The 15345-nt window shown below is 37.5% G+C and overlaps 1 long non-coding RNA gene across 1 annotated transcript in view; it reads left to right on the forward strand.

The window, feature by feature from the left end:
- Positions 1–1408: 1408 nt before the first annotated feature.
- The window catches only part of LOC143694513 (uncharacterized), a 173606-nt gene continuing 159669 nt past the window's right edge, over positions 1409–15345 (forward strand). Inside the window, exon 1 of the long non-coding RNA XR_013183027.1 lies at positions 1409–1536. This is a non-coding gene — a long non-coding RNA (uncharacterized LOC143694513). The remainder of the gene's footprint in view (positions 1537–15345) is intronic.

Below are 15345 nucleotides of genomic sequence, written 5' to 3' on the forward strand. Positions count from 1 at the left end.
CACATTATTGAAAGCATGAACCCATGTGTTGGTAGCTAAATAAAAAAAAGGCATTGCTGCATCCCTGGCCCAGATGGCAACTGAAGATAACTTCTGCTGGTACGGTACAAGCAGCTTTTAGTAGCCTCTCTCTTAATTTGGCTGTCCATGTTGTCTCAGCTGTAAGGCCTTTGAAACAGCACTGGAGACTGGAGGTAGTGTTCTGTAGGTGCACAGTTTGTGGTGATTGGGAGTGGGGCTGTGGCTGAGCCTCATCCCCAGGGGGCTGCAGCTCTGTAGGACAGGTGAGCAGCATTGACAGCAATGAGCCATGGAGTGCCCAGGGGCACTGACCAACCACCAAAGGGAACAGAGGGCACACAGGTGCAATGCATGAACATGAGGGGCACACAGGTGTAATTCATGAACCACGAGGGGTACACAGTGCACCGCATGAACATCAGGGTATAAAAAGTTGGGCTAAAGAACAAGAAGGGTAGACACTTGCAGTCTTCTGAAGTGATATGGTGTGATTCTCTATGGGCTGATGCCTGAAGCCTTCTGATAAGGTAAGGTGTTACTCTGAGTGGGTTGAAACCCTCTGATATTGTTATGGTCATATCTGTGATTTGTGGCTGTCTGAACTGTGGCATTGGCTGTGATGGAGCATGAGGACGTTAAAACAATTAGGCTACAAAATTTTTGGAGATTGGTGCTGGGGTTGAAATTGTCATTATGTAGAGTGTGTGAGTGGGTAACTTGTAGCCTGGGTTCAGAGTTTGTAAACACTTCATACAGTTGCCCCTAATTCCTGCAAAAGACAAACAGTATTTATCACCTAATGAGGCGGGACTTTAGGGTGAATCTTTCTGTACCAATATTTGCTGTGATGAATAGCAGATTGAATGTAGGCATATGAAGGTGCTCTCTCTATAGGAGAGCACCCAGTTATCAGTGTTAGAGAGAGCTTGCTTTATTATCTTGTTCCTAGCTCATCTAATGAATTTTCAGCTTTCAGGACTCCTCCATATATTTATTTCTCACTGAAGGGCAAGGAGAATAGTTTTTAAAATCACAGGAGAAGTAAATAATTCTGAGCAGTGTTGAACCCTGCTGCCTAGCCTTGTGCTTTATAGATAATTGTTCATTGATCGGTCTGGTGGGAAAGGACTTCTGGAACTCATATCAACATCCTGTTGATTCTGGGAGATGGGATTATTTCCCTGTCTCAATCTTCTCCTAAACTGCATATTTTTTTTTGATTTTTGTTTTGAAAGAGTGCCAAATAACAGGCTAAATAGGTCAAAGTCTGTAGGAGAGGAGGAACGTGTATGGAAACTTAAAACAGGCTCAGTGCTGAGGTAAAGACCTTTTGGGAAAAGAAAATGCATCTTGCAGTTTCTTTTCAGCTCCAGCATGTTTAAGATGGGTGACTGATGGCATAATTAATGAGTAGGCAGAATTACTGTGCTAATGTGTTGGCATTTTGTGCAAGTGTGCAGTGATATATTGGAGAAGTGTACAGTACCTGAAACCAGACAATTGTATTAACCTTAGGTAAGTTTCTTTTCCAGACAGAGCTTTCCTCCTCTTCCAAAAGACAATGTTGTCTTCTTGCTTTGTGCTCAGCAGGACACTATTTTTACCATTCTTTGTAACTGAGAGGATAAGTAGGACACCCAAGAGCTTTGTCTAATCATTTAACTAATGATCCTGCTCTGTGATATCTGTTCAGGTGTTTAATTCAGTTTAGATTGCTACTCTGATAGTCCTTTCTGGCTGTTGGTTTTGATAGGACTTATTTCTATATGCTGCATCCCCTGAAAAAGGAAGGTCATAGTTCAGCTGTGAATTACTAACAGTGTCTTCTTTTAGATTGTGCCTCATTATTAACATTCAAACCAAATATTTAACTTTATTTTCTATTATTGTGCCTTTAACTATGACCTATCTGTTTTGTGGGTCAAAATATTTAAACCCCTGGAGTTCATAGCATGACAGCGTAACCAGCATCAGTAGGCATGGAGGAATAACTAGTGCTCCACGTAGTAATCACACCCTGTCTAGGTAACCAGGCAGGAAAAAAGCCCAAAAACCATTCCACCCTGAAGTGTTTAAAAACATGGCTCTATAATATGCTGGAGAGCTTACAGGGTACAGCTGTTAGAAGAGACAGATTAACCTGTGTGCAGGTGCAGGGACTGCACTTCATTATATTGTTCCAAAGCCAAGGGAGAGAACCTCATGCCCTTGTTGCTTTGGTGCTGTGTTCTTGTATATTTGAATGTGTGGGGCCAGACTCTTAGCCAGACATTTAGAGTACTTTGTGCAGCACTTTATGTATCTTGGTGCTTCAGACTGCAAGGTTTAAAATATCTTCTGCCACATCACCGCCTATATTTTTCTCCAGTATCTAAGCACGTTATTTTGGTGTTTATTAACTGCCAGTTGTTGAAACAGAGTAGGATATTCTGAGGAAGTGTTATGATGTGCTCATTTATTATGTTCTTTTGAAAATTTTTAGTAAAGAGAAAACCAAATCAAAACAGCTAGACAAGCATGAATGCAAGTCTCCCCAGATCCCCATTTCACCTCTCACTGAAAAGTCATTAAAGTTGTGGCTAGTCAGCAAATCCAAAATGTAGCACCTGTTTGCCAGATAAAAGCCAGCTGCACTGCATGTATATTCTTTAAGCCACCTGCGATTTGCATTCTGTGTGCAGTACCATTGTTCAAGTTGCTTTGCTTAAGGTGTTTTGAGATATTATGTTTTTATCAAAGATGAAAGATTGATGCAATAGAGTGAAACCTGTAGTAAGACTTTGTGACATCAGTATCTTGAAGTAACAAGGTTATATGGGGGTTGAATTTTTGAATGTTTTCATTATATTCATTTCAATGACCCAACTTAATGTTTTTGATCTGAATATCTATTTCACCTCAATTTATTTCTTCATTGGCTTTGATTAGGACATGAATTACTGAAGTGAAATTAATTCTTCTTCGTTTTAGTTCAAAATATTTTTAAAAAGACAAGTTTCCTGGGCAAGCTAGTCTTTTTAATGTGCTCAGGACATTCCCGTGATATGGAGTTCATTTTGATATTGTTTCTCTTCCTTTCAAACAGAACTGGAATGTAAAACTACTTTCCCTTTTCCTGAAAATTGTCCTCTGAAGTGTCTGGAATTCTGAAATTGAAGTCACAGAAAATCTTTCTTGTCTGTGTTCAATCTACTGGCATTTTCTGCCATCCTGCATTTTGTTCATAAATACTGGTTAAAGTGCTACAGGTTTTTTGCAGCCTGTGAGGTGAGATGGGGTTTACCTTAGTGACAGTCTGAAATGGCATGAGAAGATGGACAGAGAACTTACATCCTAGGCCATTAACAGACAGCAGAAAAGGAGCTGAGTTCAATCTCAGTTTTATACTGGATAGCACAATACTTGAAATTCCTCATTGTATCTGATATCATATTCTGAATTCTTTTTCATTAGACTGCAAAAAGAACTGATTATAAAAGGTCTGGTTTGACATTTTAGGGCTTGATAGACTTAAATTCAGGTTTTAGGTTTACTGTGTTTTTACTGTATTTTCTTGTGCAAGTTGCTTGTTTTTGGTATGGCTAATTCTCATACTGTAAAAAAAGTAGAAAAATCAGTAATTTTTTACAGTTACCCACCAAGATCAAAAGGGTGATACTCTATTACTTACCTGGTATATAATATGAAACCATAGTCTGTCTGGGGTTTAAGGGTGACTGTCAAACTGTAGAAAATTAGCAGAAACTAACATTGCATATTCTGAGTGTTTCCTAGCTCCTTCAATTTCACACATGTTCTGTGGGAATTCATGTTATGTCAAGAGATGAAGACATAGCTAATGAAATTTCAAGTGATTCAGAGAAATTGCACCACAAGGGCAGTAATTCTGATTCTTAGAAATTTCACATTGTCCTGGCTTTCCCTCTTTCTTCCTGGTGCTAAATCATGTTGGACAGCCATAAATCCGTTCCTGATACCTACTTTGCATATAAGGAATTCCTAAGTGATTATTGCAGAGCTGTTTGTCAAGAAGGGAAGAAGCAGGTGATCTGCATGACAGTACATTGGTTCATGTCAGAACTCGGGCATTAAATATGGGCTTGGTGTGTCAGCACCATGAAACATTCCATTTCTTAACAAGTAATGGGCAATTGCTAGAGGTATCTCAGGCACTTTGTGCAGAAGCATAAATTTATGTAAGTTGGACTCTGCCAGCTTAAACAAAAATAAACTACTTTTAAACATTTTGTCTCTTAAAACTCAGCCTATTTTAATTGACAGCAAATCCTTCTAAAAGCTGGTTTTGGTGTAGCAATCTTTGTCAATGTCTGCTGTCATTTAATTTTCACAAGGAAATCTCTGAAAAAGCTTTTCTTATTGGAAAGTCAGTTTGGGCTGCATACAGTTTATTCTTGAGCTCCTTGTATAAGCACAGAATAGTAACTTCTGTGATGAAACTGGTTCTTCCTTAGGAAAGATATTTGAGCTAAACAGAAGGGCAAAGCAAGGTCACTGGCATTATATATCTACAGTGAGCTTTAAGAAATGAGTCAGACTTACAGATGGAATGATATTTTGCCTTGTCATGAGAACACACATTTTCAAAAGGTTCCTGCTTTGGAAAAATAAAGTAAAAACCATAAGGAACCACTTAAGGAGGCTGCATAAATAATTTGCCGTTTGTGAGCAATATATGCAAAACGATAGGACTGCAAGGACTGTATTTGATGGAAAAGCTTCTAACCATTTAAACTGCCATCCTGGTGTTTATTACCTGAATCACCTCCGGGAGTCTGATAAACACCTGTGATCTGCTGGTAATTCAGGAAAGGAAGCAGCACTCTGCATGACCTGCTTTTTTTTCTCCCAAGCAGTCATGGTGTAATAAACAGTGTACAGTGATTTTGAACATGCAAAGAATATATTTAGACAAGTTAAGGCTACTACTCTTGGTTTAATGCTTAACAAAGCTAGCAGCAGAAAGTGGTTTAGTACCTCTATATGAGGTACATACAAGTGGCAGGAAAGAGCAAATGACAATAGGTGATAGTGGTACTTGGAAGGCAATTCAGTCATTTCATTTGTAAAGGAGGGTAAATGGTAAACACCTTAAAGAGAAATAGAGAAAAAGCAGGTGCTCCTTTTAACCTGTGCATTTTAAAAGTTACTACATGACCAGTAAAGTAATAATTTCCCAGAAAGCAATATTTAAATATATCCATCATCATTTAGATCTTGGACACATACTTAAATATTATTGATTATTTGCAATTGTGTGCATCCATGTGTAAGTATATTAAACAAAAAAGTAATAATATCATGTCACTGGTTGGGATAAAGTACAAAAATGAAACTGGAGTCCCTAATTACTAGTTGTTTGGGTTTTTTTTTAATTAAGAAAACCACAAGCAAATTATAGACATCCAGTTTATAGCATTGCAATCTTACAGGCTTGCTCTCATGAATATGGTAATTTTTTTTATGCCCTCTTGAGATGTCTTGTTAAAAACATTTTATTGGTGATCCTAAAATTCAGTAAATTTGAAGCCCTTGGCACCCTGAAGATAGTTAAAGTTCTTCAAAAAATGTCGGCAATAAATATTTGGCAAATATAAAGAATATGCACATTTTTCCCAAGTGGGTGATATATTTTTTTTTCCCAGTTCTTATACTCAAGTGATGACACTGCAGTTCAGAATATAAGTGTATATTGATATTTTTCTTCCAGAAACTGCATGTGTGGCTTAGAGTGCTTCTCCCACAGAGTTATTTTTGTGCAGACACCTGGAAGTGGTTACACACTTGCTCCAGCTTGCAGGCTAGTTTTGGACAGTCAGGTGTATGTATGAGCAAGTGGTCTTTATTTGGAGCAATTAAAATTCTAACATTCTCTTCTCTTGACATGCAATTACTAGGGCTCTGCTGTTCCCACTAATTGCTCTTGCTGGGGACATTGGTGAGGAGCCAATGATTTTGATGGGTAGTGGATTATCATTTTTACTCTGCTACCTGAGAAAAAAATCATTTGCAAAATCCCATGTGTAATTAGCAAGACTCATGATTAATTGTCCTGCAAAATTAGCTTCACTGTTGCTTTTATTTTACTGCTTCAAATATTAATTAATGTTAACTCCTTTCCTTCAGTCCTAGCTTTTGAATATTCAACATGGCTTTGAAAAATTAGTCAGGGCTTCTACTTGCATTAACATGCTGGAGCTTTGATTTCTGAATAAGTATTCTGATTTAAAAGATCACACGTGGGTCATAAATAATTTTTATAGGAGGACAAACAAAGCATCAAAGCATCATGGGAAGGCATTCATGCACTAACTGAAAGTAAATTGTTTCAGTAATGATTCATTCCCACTGTGTTTTTAGGGAAACATCAGCAAATATGCAAAACACTGCATTGTGTGGGGCAAAACAATCATTTAATGCAGCAATCAATGTATATATATTCAAAGTAGCACAGTGAAAGGGGTAAAAATATTGGTGGAGTTTGAGCAATTGCAGTATCGCTTCTATTTCTAGGAATTAAAGGTTCTCAAGTTTTGATGGTCTAAGGTAGAAAATTACAATTGTCTGTATGTCAATGCCATCTGCTGTAGTGCTCTCAAAACTCTTATGTATTTCCTGCTTACTATGATGGGATCAGAACGCACAGAAGGGACCTAGGGATGACTGTTCTTGGGTCACTGGGATGCTGATGAATTGAATTCACAGGACAGCTCATTAAAACCAGCAGCAAGGTGTCCTGATGCCCCAAAGAGCCTTGGATTCTGATTGTCTGTGTCTTCATTGTGCCAGAATGGCTCCCAGAACTCGGAGAGCTTTTTTCCAAGAACGGCAGGCTCCTCTCAGTACAGGTGTAGCACCACATGTAAAGCACACCAGTACAGGCTGAATTTTGCCCCTGCATCAGTCCTTGCTTTATTTCTTCTCTGTGTTTTGAGCATGCAGCTAGATGAGTTTCTCCATGCTTCAGCAGAAAAGCCCTTGCCCTCCTAGATATTCTTCTCATTATGCAATCATCTCCTCGTAATCTTGCCGTAAAACTCCAAGCTGACCCCAGGAGAGAGCAGCAGGGGTAGGGGTGACAGCATGGTTTATTGGGCAGTGTATTGGCTTCCATATCAAACCTAACAGGTGAAGCAAATTTGGGAAATTTGGTCTTACTTGCTCTTTTCGTTAAAGTCTACTGTGCTTCTGACAGCACATGGTTGATTTTTACTTGCTTTTTTCAGTCAAATGAATGAGTTCTTTTGACTCTTTCTAATATTTGCTTATCTTTATAACTGAAATTAATTTTAAAATCAGACTTGAATCTGGCTTTTGTTTTGTAGCATTGTCCACAAATAGCGATTCCAGCTTGTTAAAGAGATTTGGCAGTCTTCACATCTTTTTCTATAACCTTCCCAAATCTCTGCTTTAGAGACTGGCTTCAGTATAGAAGCCTTTTGACCCTGTTGATAGGCTAAGACACATCCTTCTCTTCTCTACATTAAAAAGGCCATTGTAGATGTGAATTTCTGTAGAGCTTCAGAATGTTTTTATAAGTGAAAGAAAACTGAGAAATAAATTCCAATCTGGATTCAAACATCAAGAAAGGTTTCACATTTTCCTTGGAACTTCAGGGACCTTTGAGTAAATAAAAGGATCGGTGGGCCTTCTGCTGTTCATCTGTAATTGCTTAGTCAGACTAAGGTGCAACCATGATTCGCATGCTTTTCTAATTTCAAGGGAAACATTTGTGTATAGTAGTGGTTGCAAAGAAGGAAGCAGGAACACTTTGCAGATGTGCATGTATGGGATGCTTGCTAGAAAAATTCTAATTTTGTCTCTGTCATCTGCTCTTGGAAGCCTTTTCTACACGGAAAAGAACTGTCATCTATTGCGGTAAGAACACATCATTTTTCCTCTGCAATCATAGCTACAGAGACAATTTTTTTCTGAATTAATAAATAGCTTTTTTCGTCTTAAAAATGACACTTTACGAAGTGACTTACAGTGTTAAACACTCTCATACCATGGTATGTCCTGCAGCACTCTACCAGAGAGTAACAGGAGGATTTGCATCACAGCTAGGGTCTGGAGCAAGGAGTCTCATTTGGGAATTTAAATAGGAAGTATTTCAGATCTGGTCCTTGCCAAAAATGAAGGCTTTGGTCTACTAAATCAACAGAAATTAATGAAGCAAAAAAGAGGAGATGAGATAGAGAAATTATGAAGTTTGCGACCTTTCCATTTCCTTAACTATTATATTTACTGGTCAGATATTCCAGGGGCAGCAGGTTTTCCTGCAAAATGGAAACAAAAGAAAGAATAGAGGTAATTTTATCTTCAAGTTATAATGCAGCAAGTAGCAGTCTGCTAGCAGAGTCTTCCATCCATGAAAGACTTAATAAATCTCCTGCATCAACAGACTACCATGTTGAAGTTTCTAGAATCTACATGATGCTGTACCCTTCATTTTCCAGTGATGCCCAGAGAATTTGCACATATAATTCTACAGGAGCAAGTGGCTTCAAGTTTAGAGTCACAGGCACACTGGTCATCGTCTGAATTTCTTAGCTAGTAGACAAATGTTTGGAGAGACTGAATAACTGATTTTGCAAGGATCCATTTAAGTACAGCTGCTTAGAGAAATTAAGGTTTTGCAGAATCTGGGTGTAAAACAAAAGTTACAAAGTTCAAGCCCTCCATATTCTTTTACCCTTTTTTTGAGTCTTTTAAAAATCCCTATTTGCAGGTTACATCCATTTCACTGAGTGGGGATTTGCATTGAGGACTATTTTGTTATTTGAAGGCCAGAATCCATCCTTAGTTACATTTAATTTTTTATTTGGCATGAGAATTTAGCTTTAATAGCTGTGGATTTGGCTGTGCTGTATAAAAACAGTTTTTTTGAGAAGAGAAAGGTAACTTTGTTACCTTTGGAGCATAGGCAGAGCTCCAGCCAACACAACGCTGTCTCTGCCTGCTGCATTACCAATGTCTTGATCAGCCTTGGGGAGGCTGGATTTCTCTTTTCCACCTATCTTTTCATCTCAGTTTTTTAGTTAGGAAAAAAACCCAAGCTAAACTATGGGCAGAGAATCCTGGCCTTGTCTTTCTCTTCTAAACAACTATCCTTTTAGCTTTTTCCACTGATTTGCACTCTTTCAGATGCTAGCAACAAATACAAAAGTTGTAAGATTTTCAATTTTAAAAAATCACCATTTGACGTGTGGGGAAGGACAGACAGGAATAAAGATTTTTCTTTACCTCTTTGGAATCAAATCCATCTTCCTCCTTAAAATTGGCCTTCACCAGGAGGCTAAAATACTCTGAAGGTTAGCTACAGCTTTATCTGCTGTTGTGGTGGTATTTACTGGATGATGAATATATTAGTTAAAATTCAAATTGATTATATAGAGGGGTAATGTTGATACCACATTTACTGCTTTAGTGTAGTCCAATCATTAGTGTGGGAAGAATGGTAAGAAAATAACTTAAAGGTGACACTTTTCACTGGACATGAACAGTGCTTTATAAATAATATATTTATCCTATTGTATTAGTTTTTCAAAATAAGCTTAGAGTTAAGTGTAATGTTTGATCAGTAGGTGCATCTATACTAGCATATTATTAGTCTGTTTAGTCACATCTAGAAATATGTTCTTCGTATTTGTGGTTGCCAAAGTAAATAGAAATCAATGAAAGTAGCAAAAGTGCTGAAGTCATTTCAATAAGTGAAGCGCTCATTAATTTAAATTTCACACTTGACATTGTTACAGACTAATCATAGAAAATAAGGCATTGACTTCTAAATATGTTCCAAGCCAAGGAGGAATCCTGCAACTTTCTTTTCAAAATGGCATTGACATTAGAGGGAAAGACCTCTGACTGCAGCAGTTTAGGCAGATGGTAATGATATGGTAAACTTTCTCAAAAGCCTGAACTCCATTCATATGGGTGACATAAGCTTGAGGAGTTAGCAAGCAAACAATACTGAGGCACTGGGCCTGAACATGTTCTAAAACATCAAAAAGCTCTTCCTGCCGTTTTCAAACATCTAAAAATATGTGTGAAGCCTGTTCACAATTTAATGGGAGATATACAGAGAGCTGGGGCTGGTTATACAGGAAATTAGAAAAGCCTCATCTCATCAGAGTGAAATAAATATGCCAGCATATAAGAAAAGTAATTGGAGGGGTGTGTCAGTTCTGTTGATGTCAAGCAGGTGTTCATAAATTTGAATAAACATTTATAATTGGTATTAGTGATAAGAAAGTATTTTAAATTACACTGAAGAGCGATACCTGACTTGCTTCTTTCTCTCCTTTAAAAAAAAGAGTTTTGGGAAATGCAATTTTCCTGTTATCTTACCCAGGGTAGACTGATCCTCTACTCACCTGCTTTTCTGTGAAGTAGCCAAATAACATTGCATAATGCAGCATGCAGTGCAAGTAACTTGAAAGACTACACTGCAGTTGCAGTAAGTAGCTTTGTTCCTAGGTAATGGAAGGCAGGTAGGTGACCTTGAACTGGTGTTTGCTGTTTGATAGGTGCAAGGATGCTGCCTCACTTCTCTTTGTTGTCTAATCAGTTCCTTAGTCATGGAAAACTCCCATTTATGGAGAATGAATGTAGGTCATTCTTCCCACCTTGAGAACATCCTCTGTTCCTTAGAATATTCAAGAGAATCCAGAATTGCTTAGCACCCATGACATAGCACACAGATGCCTTCCTGTCAACTGTTTTTGAAGAGTTAACTTTGCTTGGACTGGCTCCTAATGCAAGACCCTGCCAGTGTTTAGTTCACTGTTAATAAAATGCTAATGATTGTTGGGAAAATCTTTTTTGATCTGGTAGATGAATCATGACTGAGTTTAAATATTAATCTTGTGGTTTGTACGCAATATATTTAAGAGCAATGGTATTTTTTTGCTGTTACAATCTCTCACTTAAAACAGGAAGAAATCAGTAATTGTAAGTGGTAAGAACGGCCTAAGTATGAGATTATGGTATACATCTGAATGCAATGCTAGTATTTACTCAAATCTTTAATAATGGATACGGTACTTTCTGATCAAAAACCAGAAGACTGTAAAAATGTACATGCTGTTTAAGTGCCCTACTGCATCACAGTTCTATGTGGCCTAGTTTCTCACTAGATGCCAGTATAAATTGGATAAACTATAAGGATGTCAATATGGAGACCAAACCTTGTTGAAAATTTAATCTAGTATTACGTGTCTGCTTAACATTACTGTTGCGTTTTGGGTTGATCATTTAGGTGTTTTTTTTTTTTCTAGGAACAAAAACATTCAGCAGAAATTGACTTTCTGTTTACATCCTTTGTGAACTTAAATTTGTGTATAAAACTGTCAGACCCACTGAGCTAGTGATTGTTTTATCTTTTCTTAGCATAGCTTGAAGGTACTGTTCAGTAACTTTACGTTTTACAAACCTGTCCAGTTCTAATATAAAATGGCAGTAAAACAGATTTCTCTTGGAAGAGTTCAGACAATATTTATAATACAAGATCACATTCCTAAAACAAGTTATTACTGAGAACTCTCCTAATAAATTAAACATTTGGGAAGGTGATATACTAAAGGGCTTAAGTCAGTGCAAGGTGGTGGTTTGCCTTCCTTTTTGACCAATGTACCTTTGGGGAAATAAATATTTTTTCATAATTTGCAATCTACTTTAAGTTTCTCATATATTTTAAAAACCCCACCCTTTTTTCCCATTAAATTCTTGTTAGTTCTTTTGTTTTCCTTTAAAATCTTTCAACTAATAGTAAAAAGAAAAACATTTTTAGTAGGAAACCCAGAGACATACCATAGCTAGTTAAAATATTATGCCAAATATGATCATTTGCTGTAAACTTTTCATCAGATAATAACTCTGTAGAAAAAAGCAGAAGAGTTCTGTTTTACCCTTCTGATTAAACTTGTGAATCTTTTCTGACATTCATGTTGAGTTACACTTGAGGCATTGACTGACTCTGTCCATGTTTACATCTGTGTATGTATTTGGGGCTCCTGTCCTGCATATCCCTGATTAAATGTCCTGACCTGTGAGCTCTGGGATTGAGGAAGAAAGGAATGTTGCAATAAGGGTGCTTTGGTCCTCAAGTCCTGACCTTACACTATCCCATTTATCAAGTAGGTGTAAGACTACAGTGTGAGGTAGTTCTTCTGTCCCCAAGTTTGGCTCATGCAAACGAATTTTTGCACCATGTATAAGCTTTGAGAGCCCACTTGCTTTGTGCAAAGAACATGTAATAGTTTCAGTATCCTTAAAATAAAAGTCTGGACTGAGAAGGGGTGATATGGGGTGAGCAGGAATAGAAGAGGCTGTGGAGGAGACAAAATTATTTGAACCATCTGCAAGAGAAGGTAGGCAAGCAGCTGCAATGGGGAGGGCACACACAAGCAAGGAATGCCTGCAATTAGATTCTGCTTCACATAGGGGGACTATAATTTCATTTTATGACTTTGTTGACAATCCTCTCATTTCTTTTTTATTGTGAATGACATCATCAATACCATCAGATGATTCACCAACAGATGGCTTTGCACCATTTCCAGTGTGATACCCAGCATATCATGTTATATTTACCTGCTTTCTACAGAGTATTTTACCTGGAAGAACTGCACTGCTGTGTAAGAATACTTTTAACTGAGGGATCTTATGTAGCTCTCAGTGGGAGATAAGGCGATACACAAAACTTGGATAGCATTTTGCTAACTAGTTAATGAAGGAAGTGAATTAACATGTTTTGAACTTACTTGTCCATTTGCTTTTCATTTACTTGTTCAATTTTCTAGAAAGGAAAGAATATCTTTTGATTGGAACACAGTTCCAACTGAAGTGGGGAAAAGGAAAACTGTGCTACTGCATGGTGTGCTGAAGAGTGAGCAAAAGCCCTTTTAAATATTTTTTTCCGCTTGTAAACTTGTTTTCTGTTCTTTTGCCAGTTTAACTTTGCTAGTAGTTTTTAACTTATCTTGTAATTTATAGGTAATTTTGACACTTGGAGAACACCCTGCTACCAGTATGACCTCACTATGCAAGTAGGGCTGGAACCCTTACTGTGAATAATCTGTATGTGAGCTCTGCCATCAAGAAGGTTTTAAGTTAAGATAGAATAGTGAAGTGTAATTTTCTCTAGGGGTTCTGGAAAAGGTTGTTGGGGATAGTTGATCTGGAAATAGATGTTTTGGATTCTCTAAAATGAAGGAAAGGAGGAAGGGATTCTATAAAATTAAGGTCTATATTAATATGTGCATTTACTTCCAAAGTCCCATATTTGTATGTCTAACTTAATATAATTAATCCTTATAGGTCATCTTTTCTCCTTTATATTTAGATCTGTCATTTGAGTTTTTGTGCTCTGTTTAAAACCTAGCAATGCACCCAGCTTTGCATAGAAGCTCATCAGTTGAGCTGTAATGCTAATCCTGTAGTGCTGGTTCCTTCTGATCGTGGAGGTTCATGGTTGGCCTCAGTAATCTCACAGGTCTTTTTTAACCAAGATGGTTCTATGATTCTGTTAAGCCCAAATAATGTAGTTTACAGTAACAGCTTCATATACTTGGTCTTCTGCAGAAAAAAAGCTGTCAGAGAAGTGTGCTGATTTGGTGACATATTCAGGTAATCAACTCAGCTCCCAAAACTGCACTATTTGGAGTCAGTGGAAATTCTGCATGAAGGACTGCACACTCAGGCTTTGTGTGATGCAGCTAAGAAAACTGTGATAAGATTAGTAGGAAAATGAAGTAGACTTGTATGCTATAGCAGAAACCAAAGAATGGAGGATCCTTTAGGCTGGGGATAGCAGATCTTTGGAAGTGGTTGACAGAGCACCTTGTAGATCCTTACAGTTTACAGTGGCTAAAAAGGGGGGTGGAGAGGTTCATTAGTGGTTTGTAAATGTGTAAGAATGACCTCTGCCTCAGATTGTCACCAGGCTGGAAAATAGGAGAGGGAAGCATGCTTTCCCTCTTATTCCTCCATAGACATCTGCTTATGACCTTGGAGGCAGAGTAAAGCAGTAGCTGGACCTGCTGAGCTGAAGCAGTTTGGGTCTTCTGAAGCACAGCAGAGCTCTAGTAATGAAACTTTTAAATAACAACATGCTAATAGGTTTTCTGGTGTGCAAAGTGAGAATAAAAATCTATCTGCCCTGTTGTAAGTTGGTTTTGGTATATCTAAGTCCTTTTCTCACTGATTTTTACAAGGTAATAAACTTACAGACGGAAATTCTTTTAAGCCATAAATACCATGCATGCTGTCATGCCTAGAACTACAGATAAAGCCAATGGGATGCTAAAACCAGTTGAAGTGCATTCCTTCTCTACCTGGTTTGCTCAGCTGAAACTGTCTGCTCTCAGTTTGGGTGTATGGTGTTTGACCCTTGTTTGTAGATTTAAATGAAATAGAGCTCCCATCACTTAGTCACAGTGCACTGAATGACAAATTTGTGCACAGCAGTTGACCTGAAAAGTGGGGGCTTAACCTCACATGGAAGCCTCTGAAGTTTCTTGTATCTGCTTTGTCTCTGTAAACATTCTCCAGTCTTTTCCCATCTTATTTTTTACAGAAAAGAATCCTATAGTTGCAGACCTGGTGTCTGAATTTTATATTCTGTTATACTTTTCTTATTTTGTGTTTTTCATATTATGTGGCTCTGGAGAACAAGGTCGAATAACATCCACCATACTTTGCTTGAGTTTGTGCTACAAACAAACTAATTTTTTTAAATTATCATTTTATGTATTGCAGGATATGCATTCTATGCATATTTTTTATCATGTCACAGTATTTGCAATGTTACTTTGAGGTTTCCCCATTAAAAATGTGAGTAATATAGGTAATAAATTGTAGAACCTGGTAGTGCCTGATTGAAATATAAAGTTGTGAGTATAATACTGAGAAGTGATATGTACATTCATTATCTTTTACTGATCATCAGATCCACAGTGTGAAACCAAAGGCGAAAAACAGTTGATGTGCATAGTATTACATTTTCTGAATATGAAATTTGCATATGAAAATGGAATTATCAACTCTAGTCTTTGCATCACACTAAACAGAAAGAGAAAAGAAAAAAATTGCTTCTGGAGCCAGTGTCTTAAATCTCCAACATTAAACATGTGCAAAAAGGGATAATATTTCTTCTTATCCTTTCTAAAATTCCCCATTGAGTATAGCAATGCCAGTAGTAACATTGTGTTCCAAAAATGTGGAAATTCAGGGATGATGCACAAATAACTTGTAAATTGGGATCATTGACTGAACTCATGCTAGGAGAAAATTGATATTTTACAT

The sequence above is a fragment of the Agelaius phoeniceus genome, chromosome 7, assembly GCF_051311805.1.
Source record: "Agelaius phoeniceus isolate bAgePho1 chromosome 7, bAgePho1.hap1, whole genome shotgun sequence".
In the NCBI taxonomy this organism is placed as follows: domain Eukaryota; kingdom Metazoa; phylum Chordata; class Aves; order Passeriformes; family Icteridae; genus Agelaius; species Agelaius phoeniceus.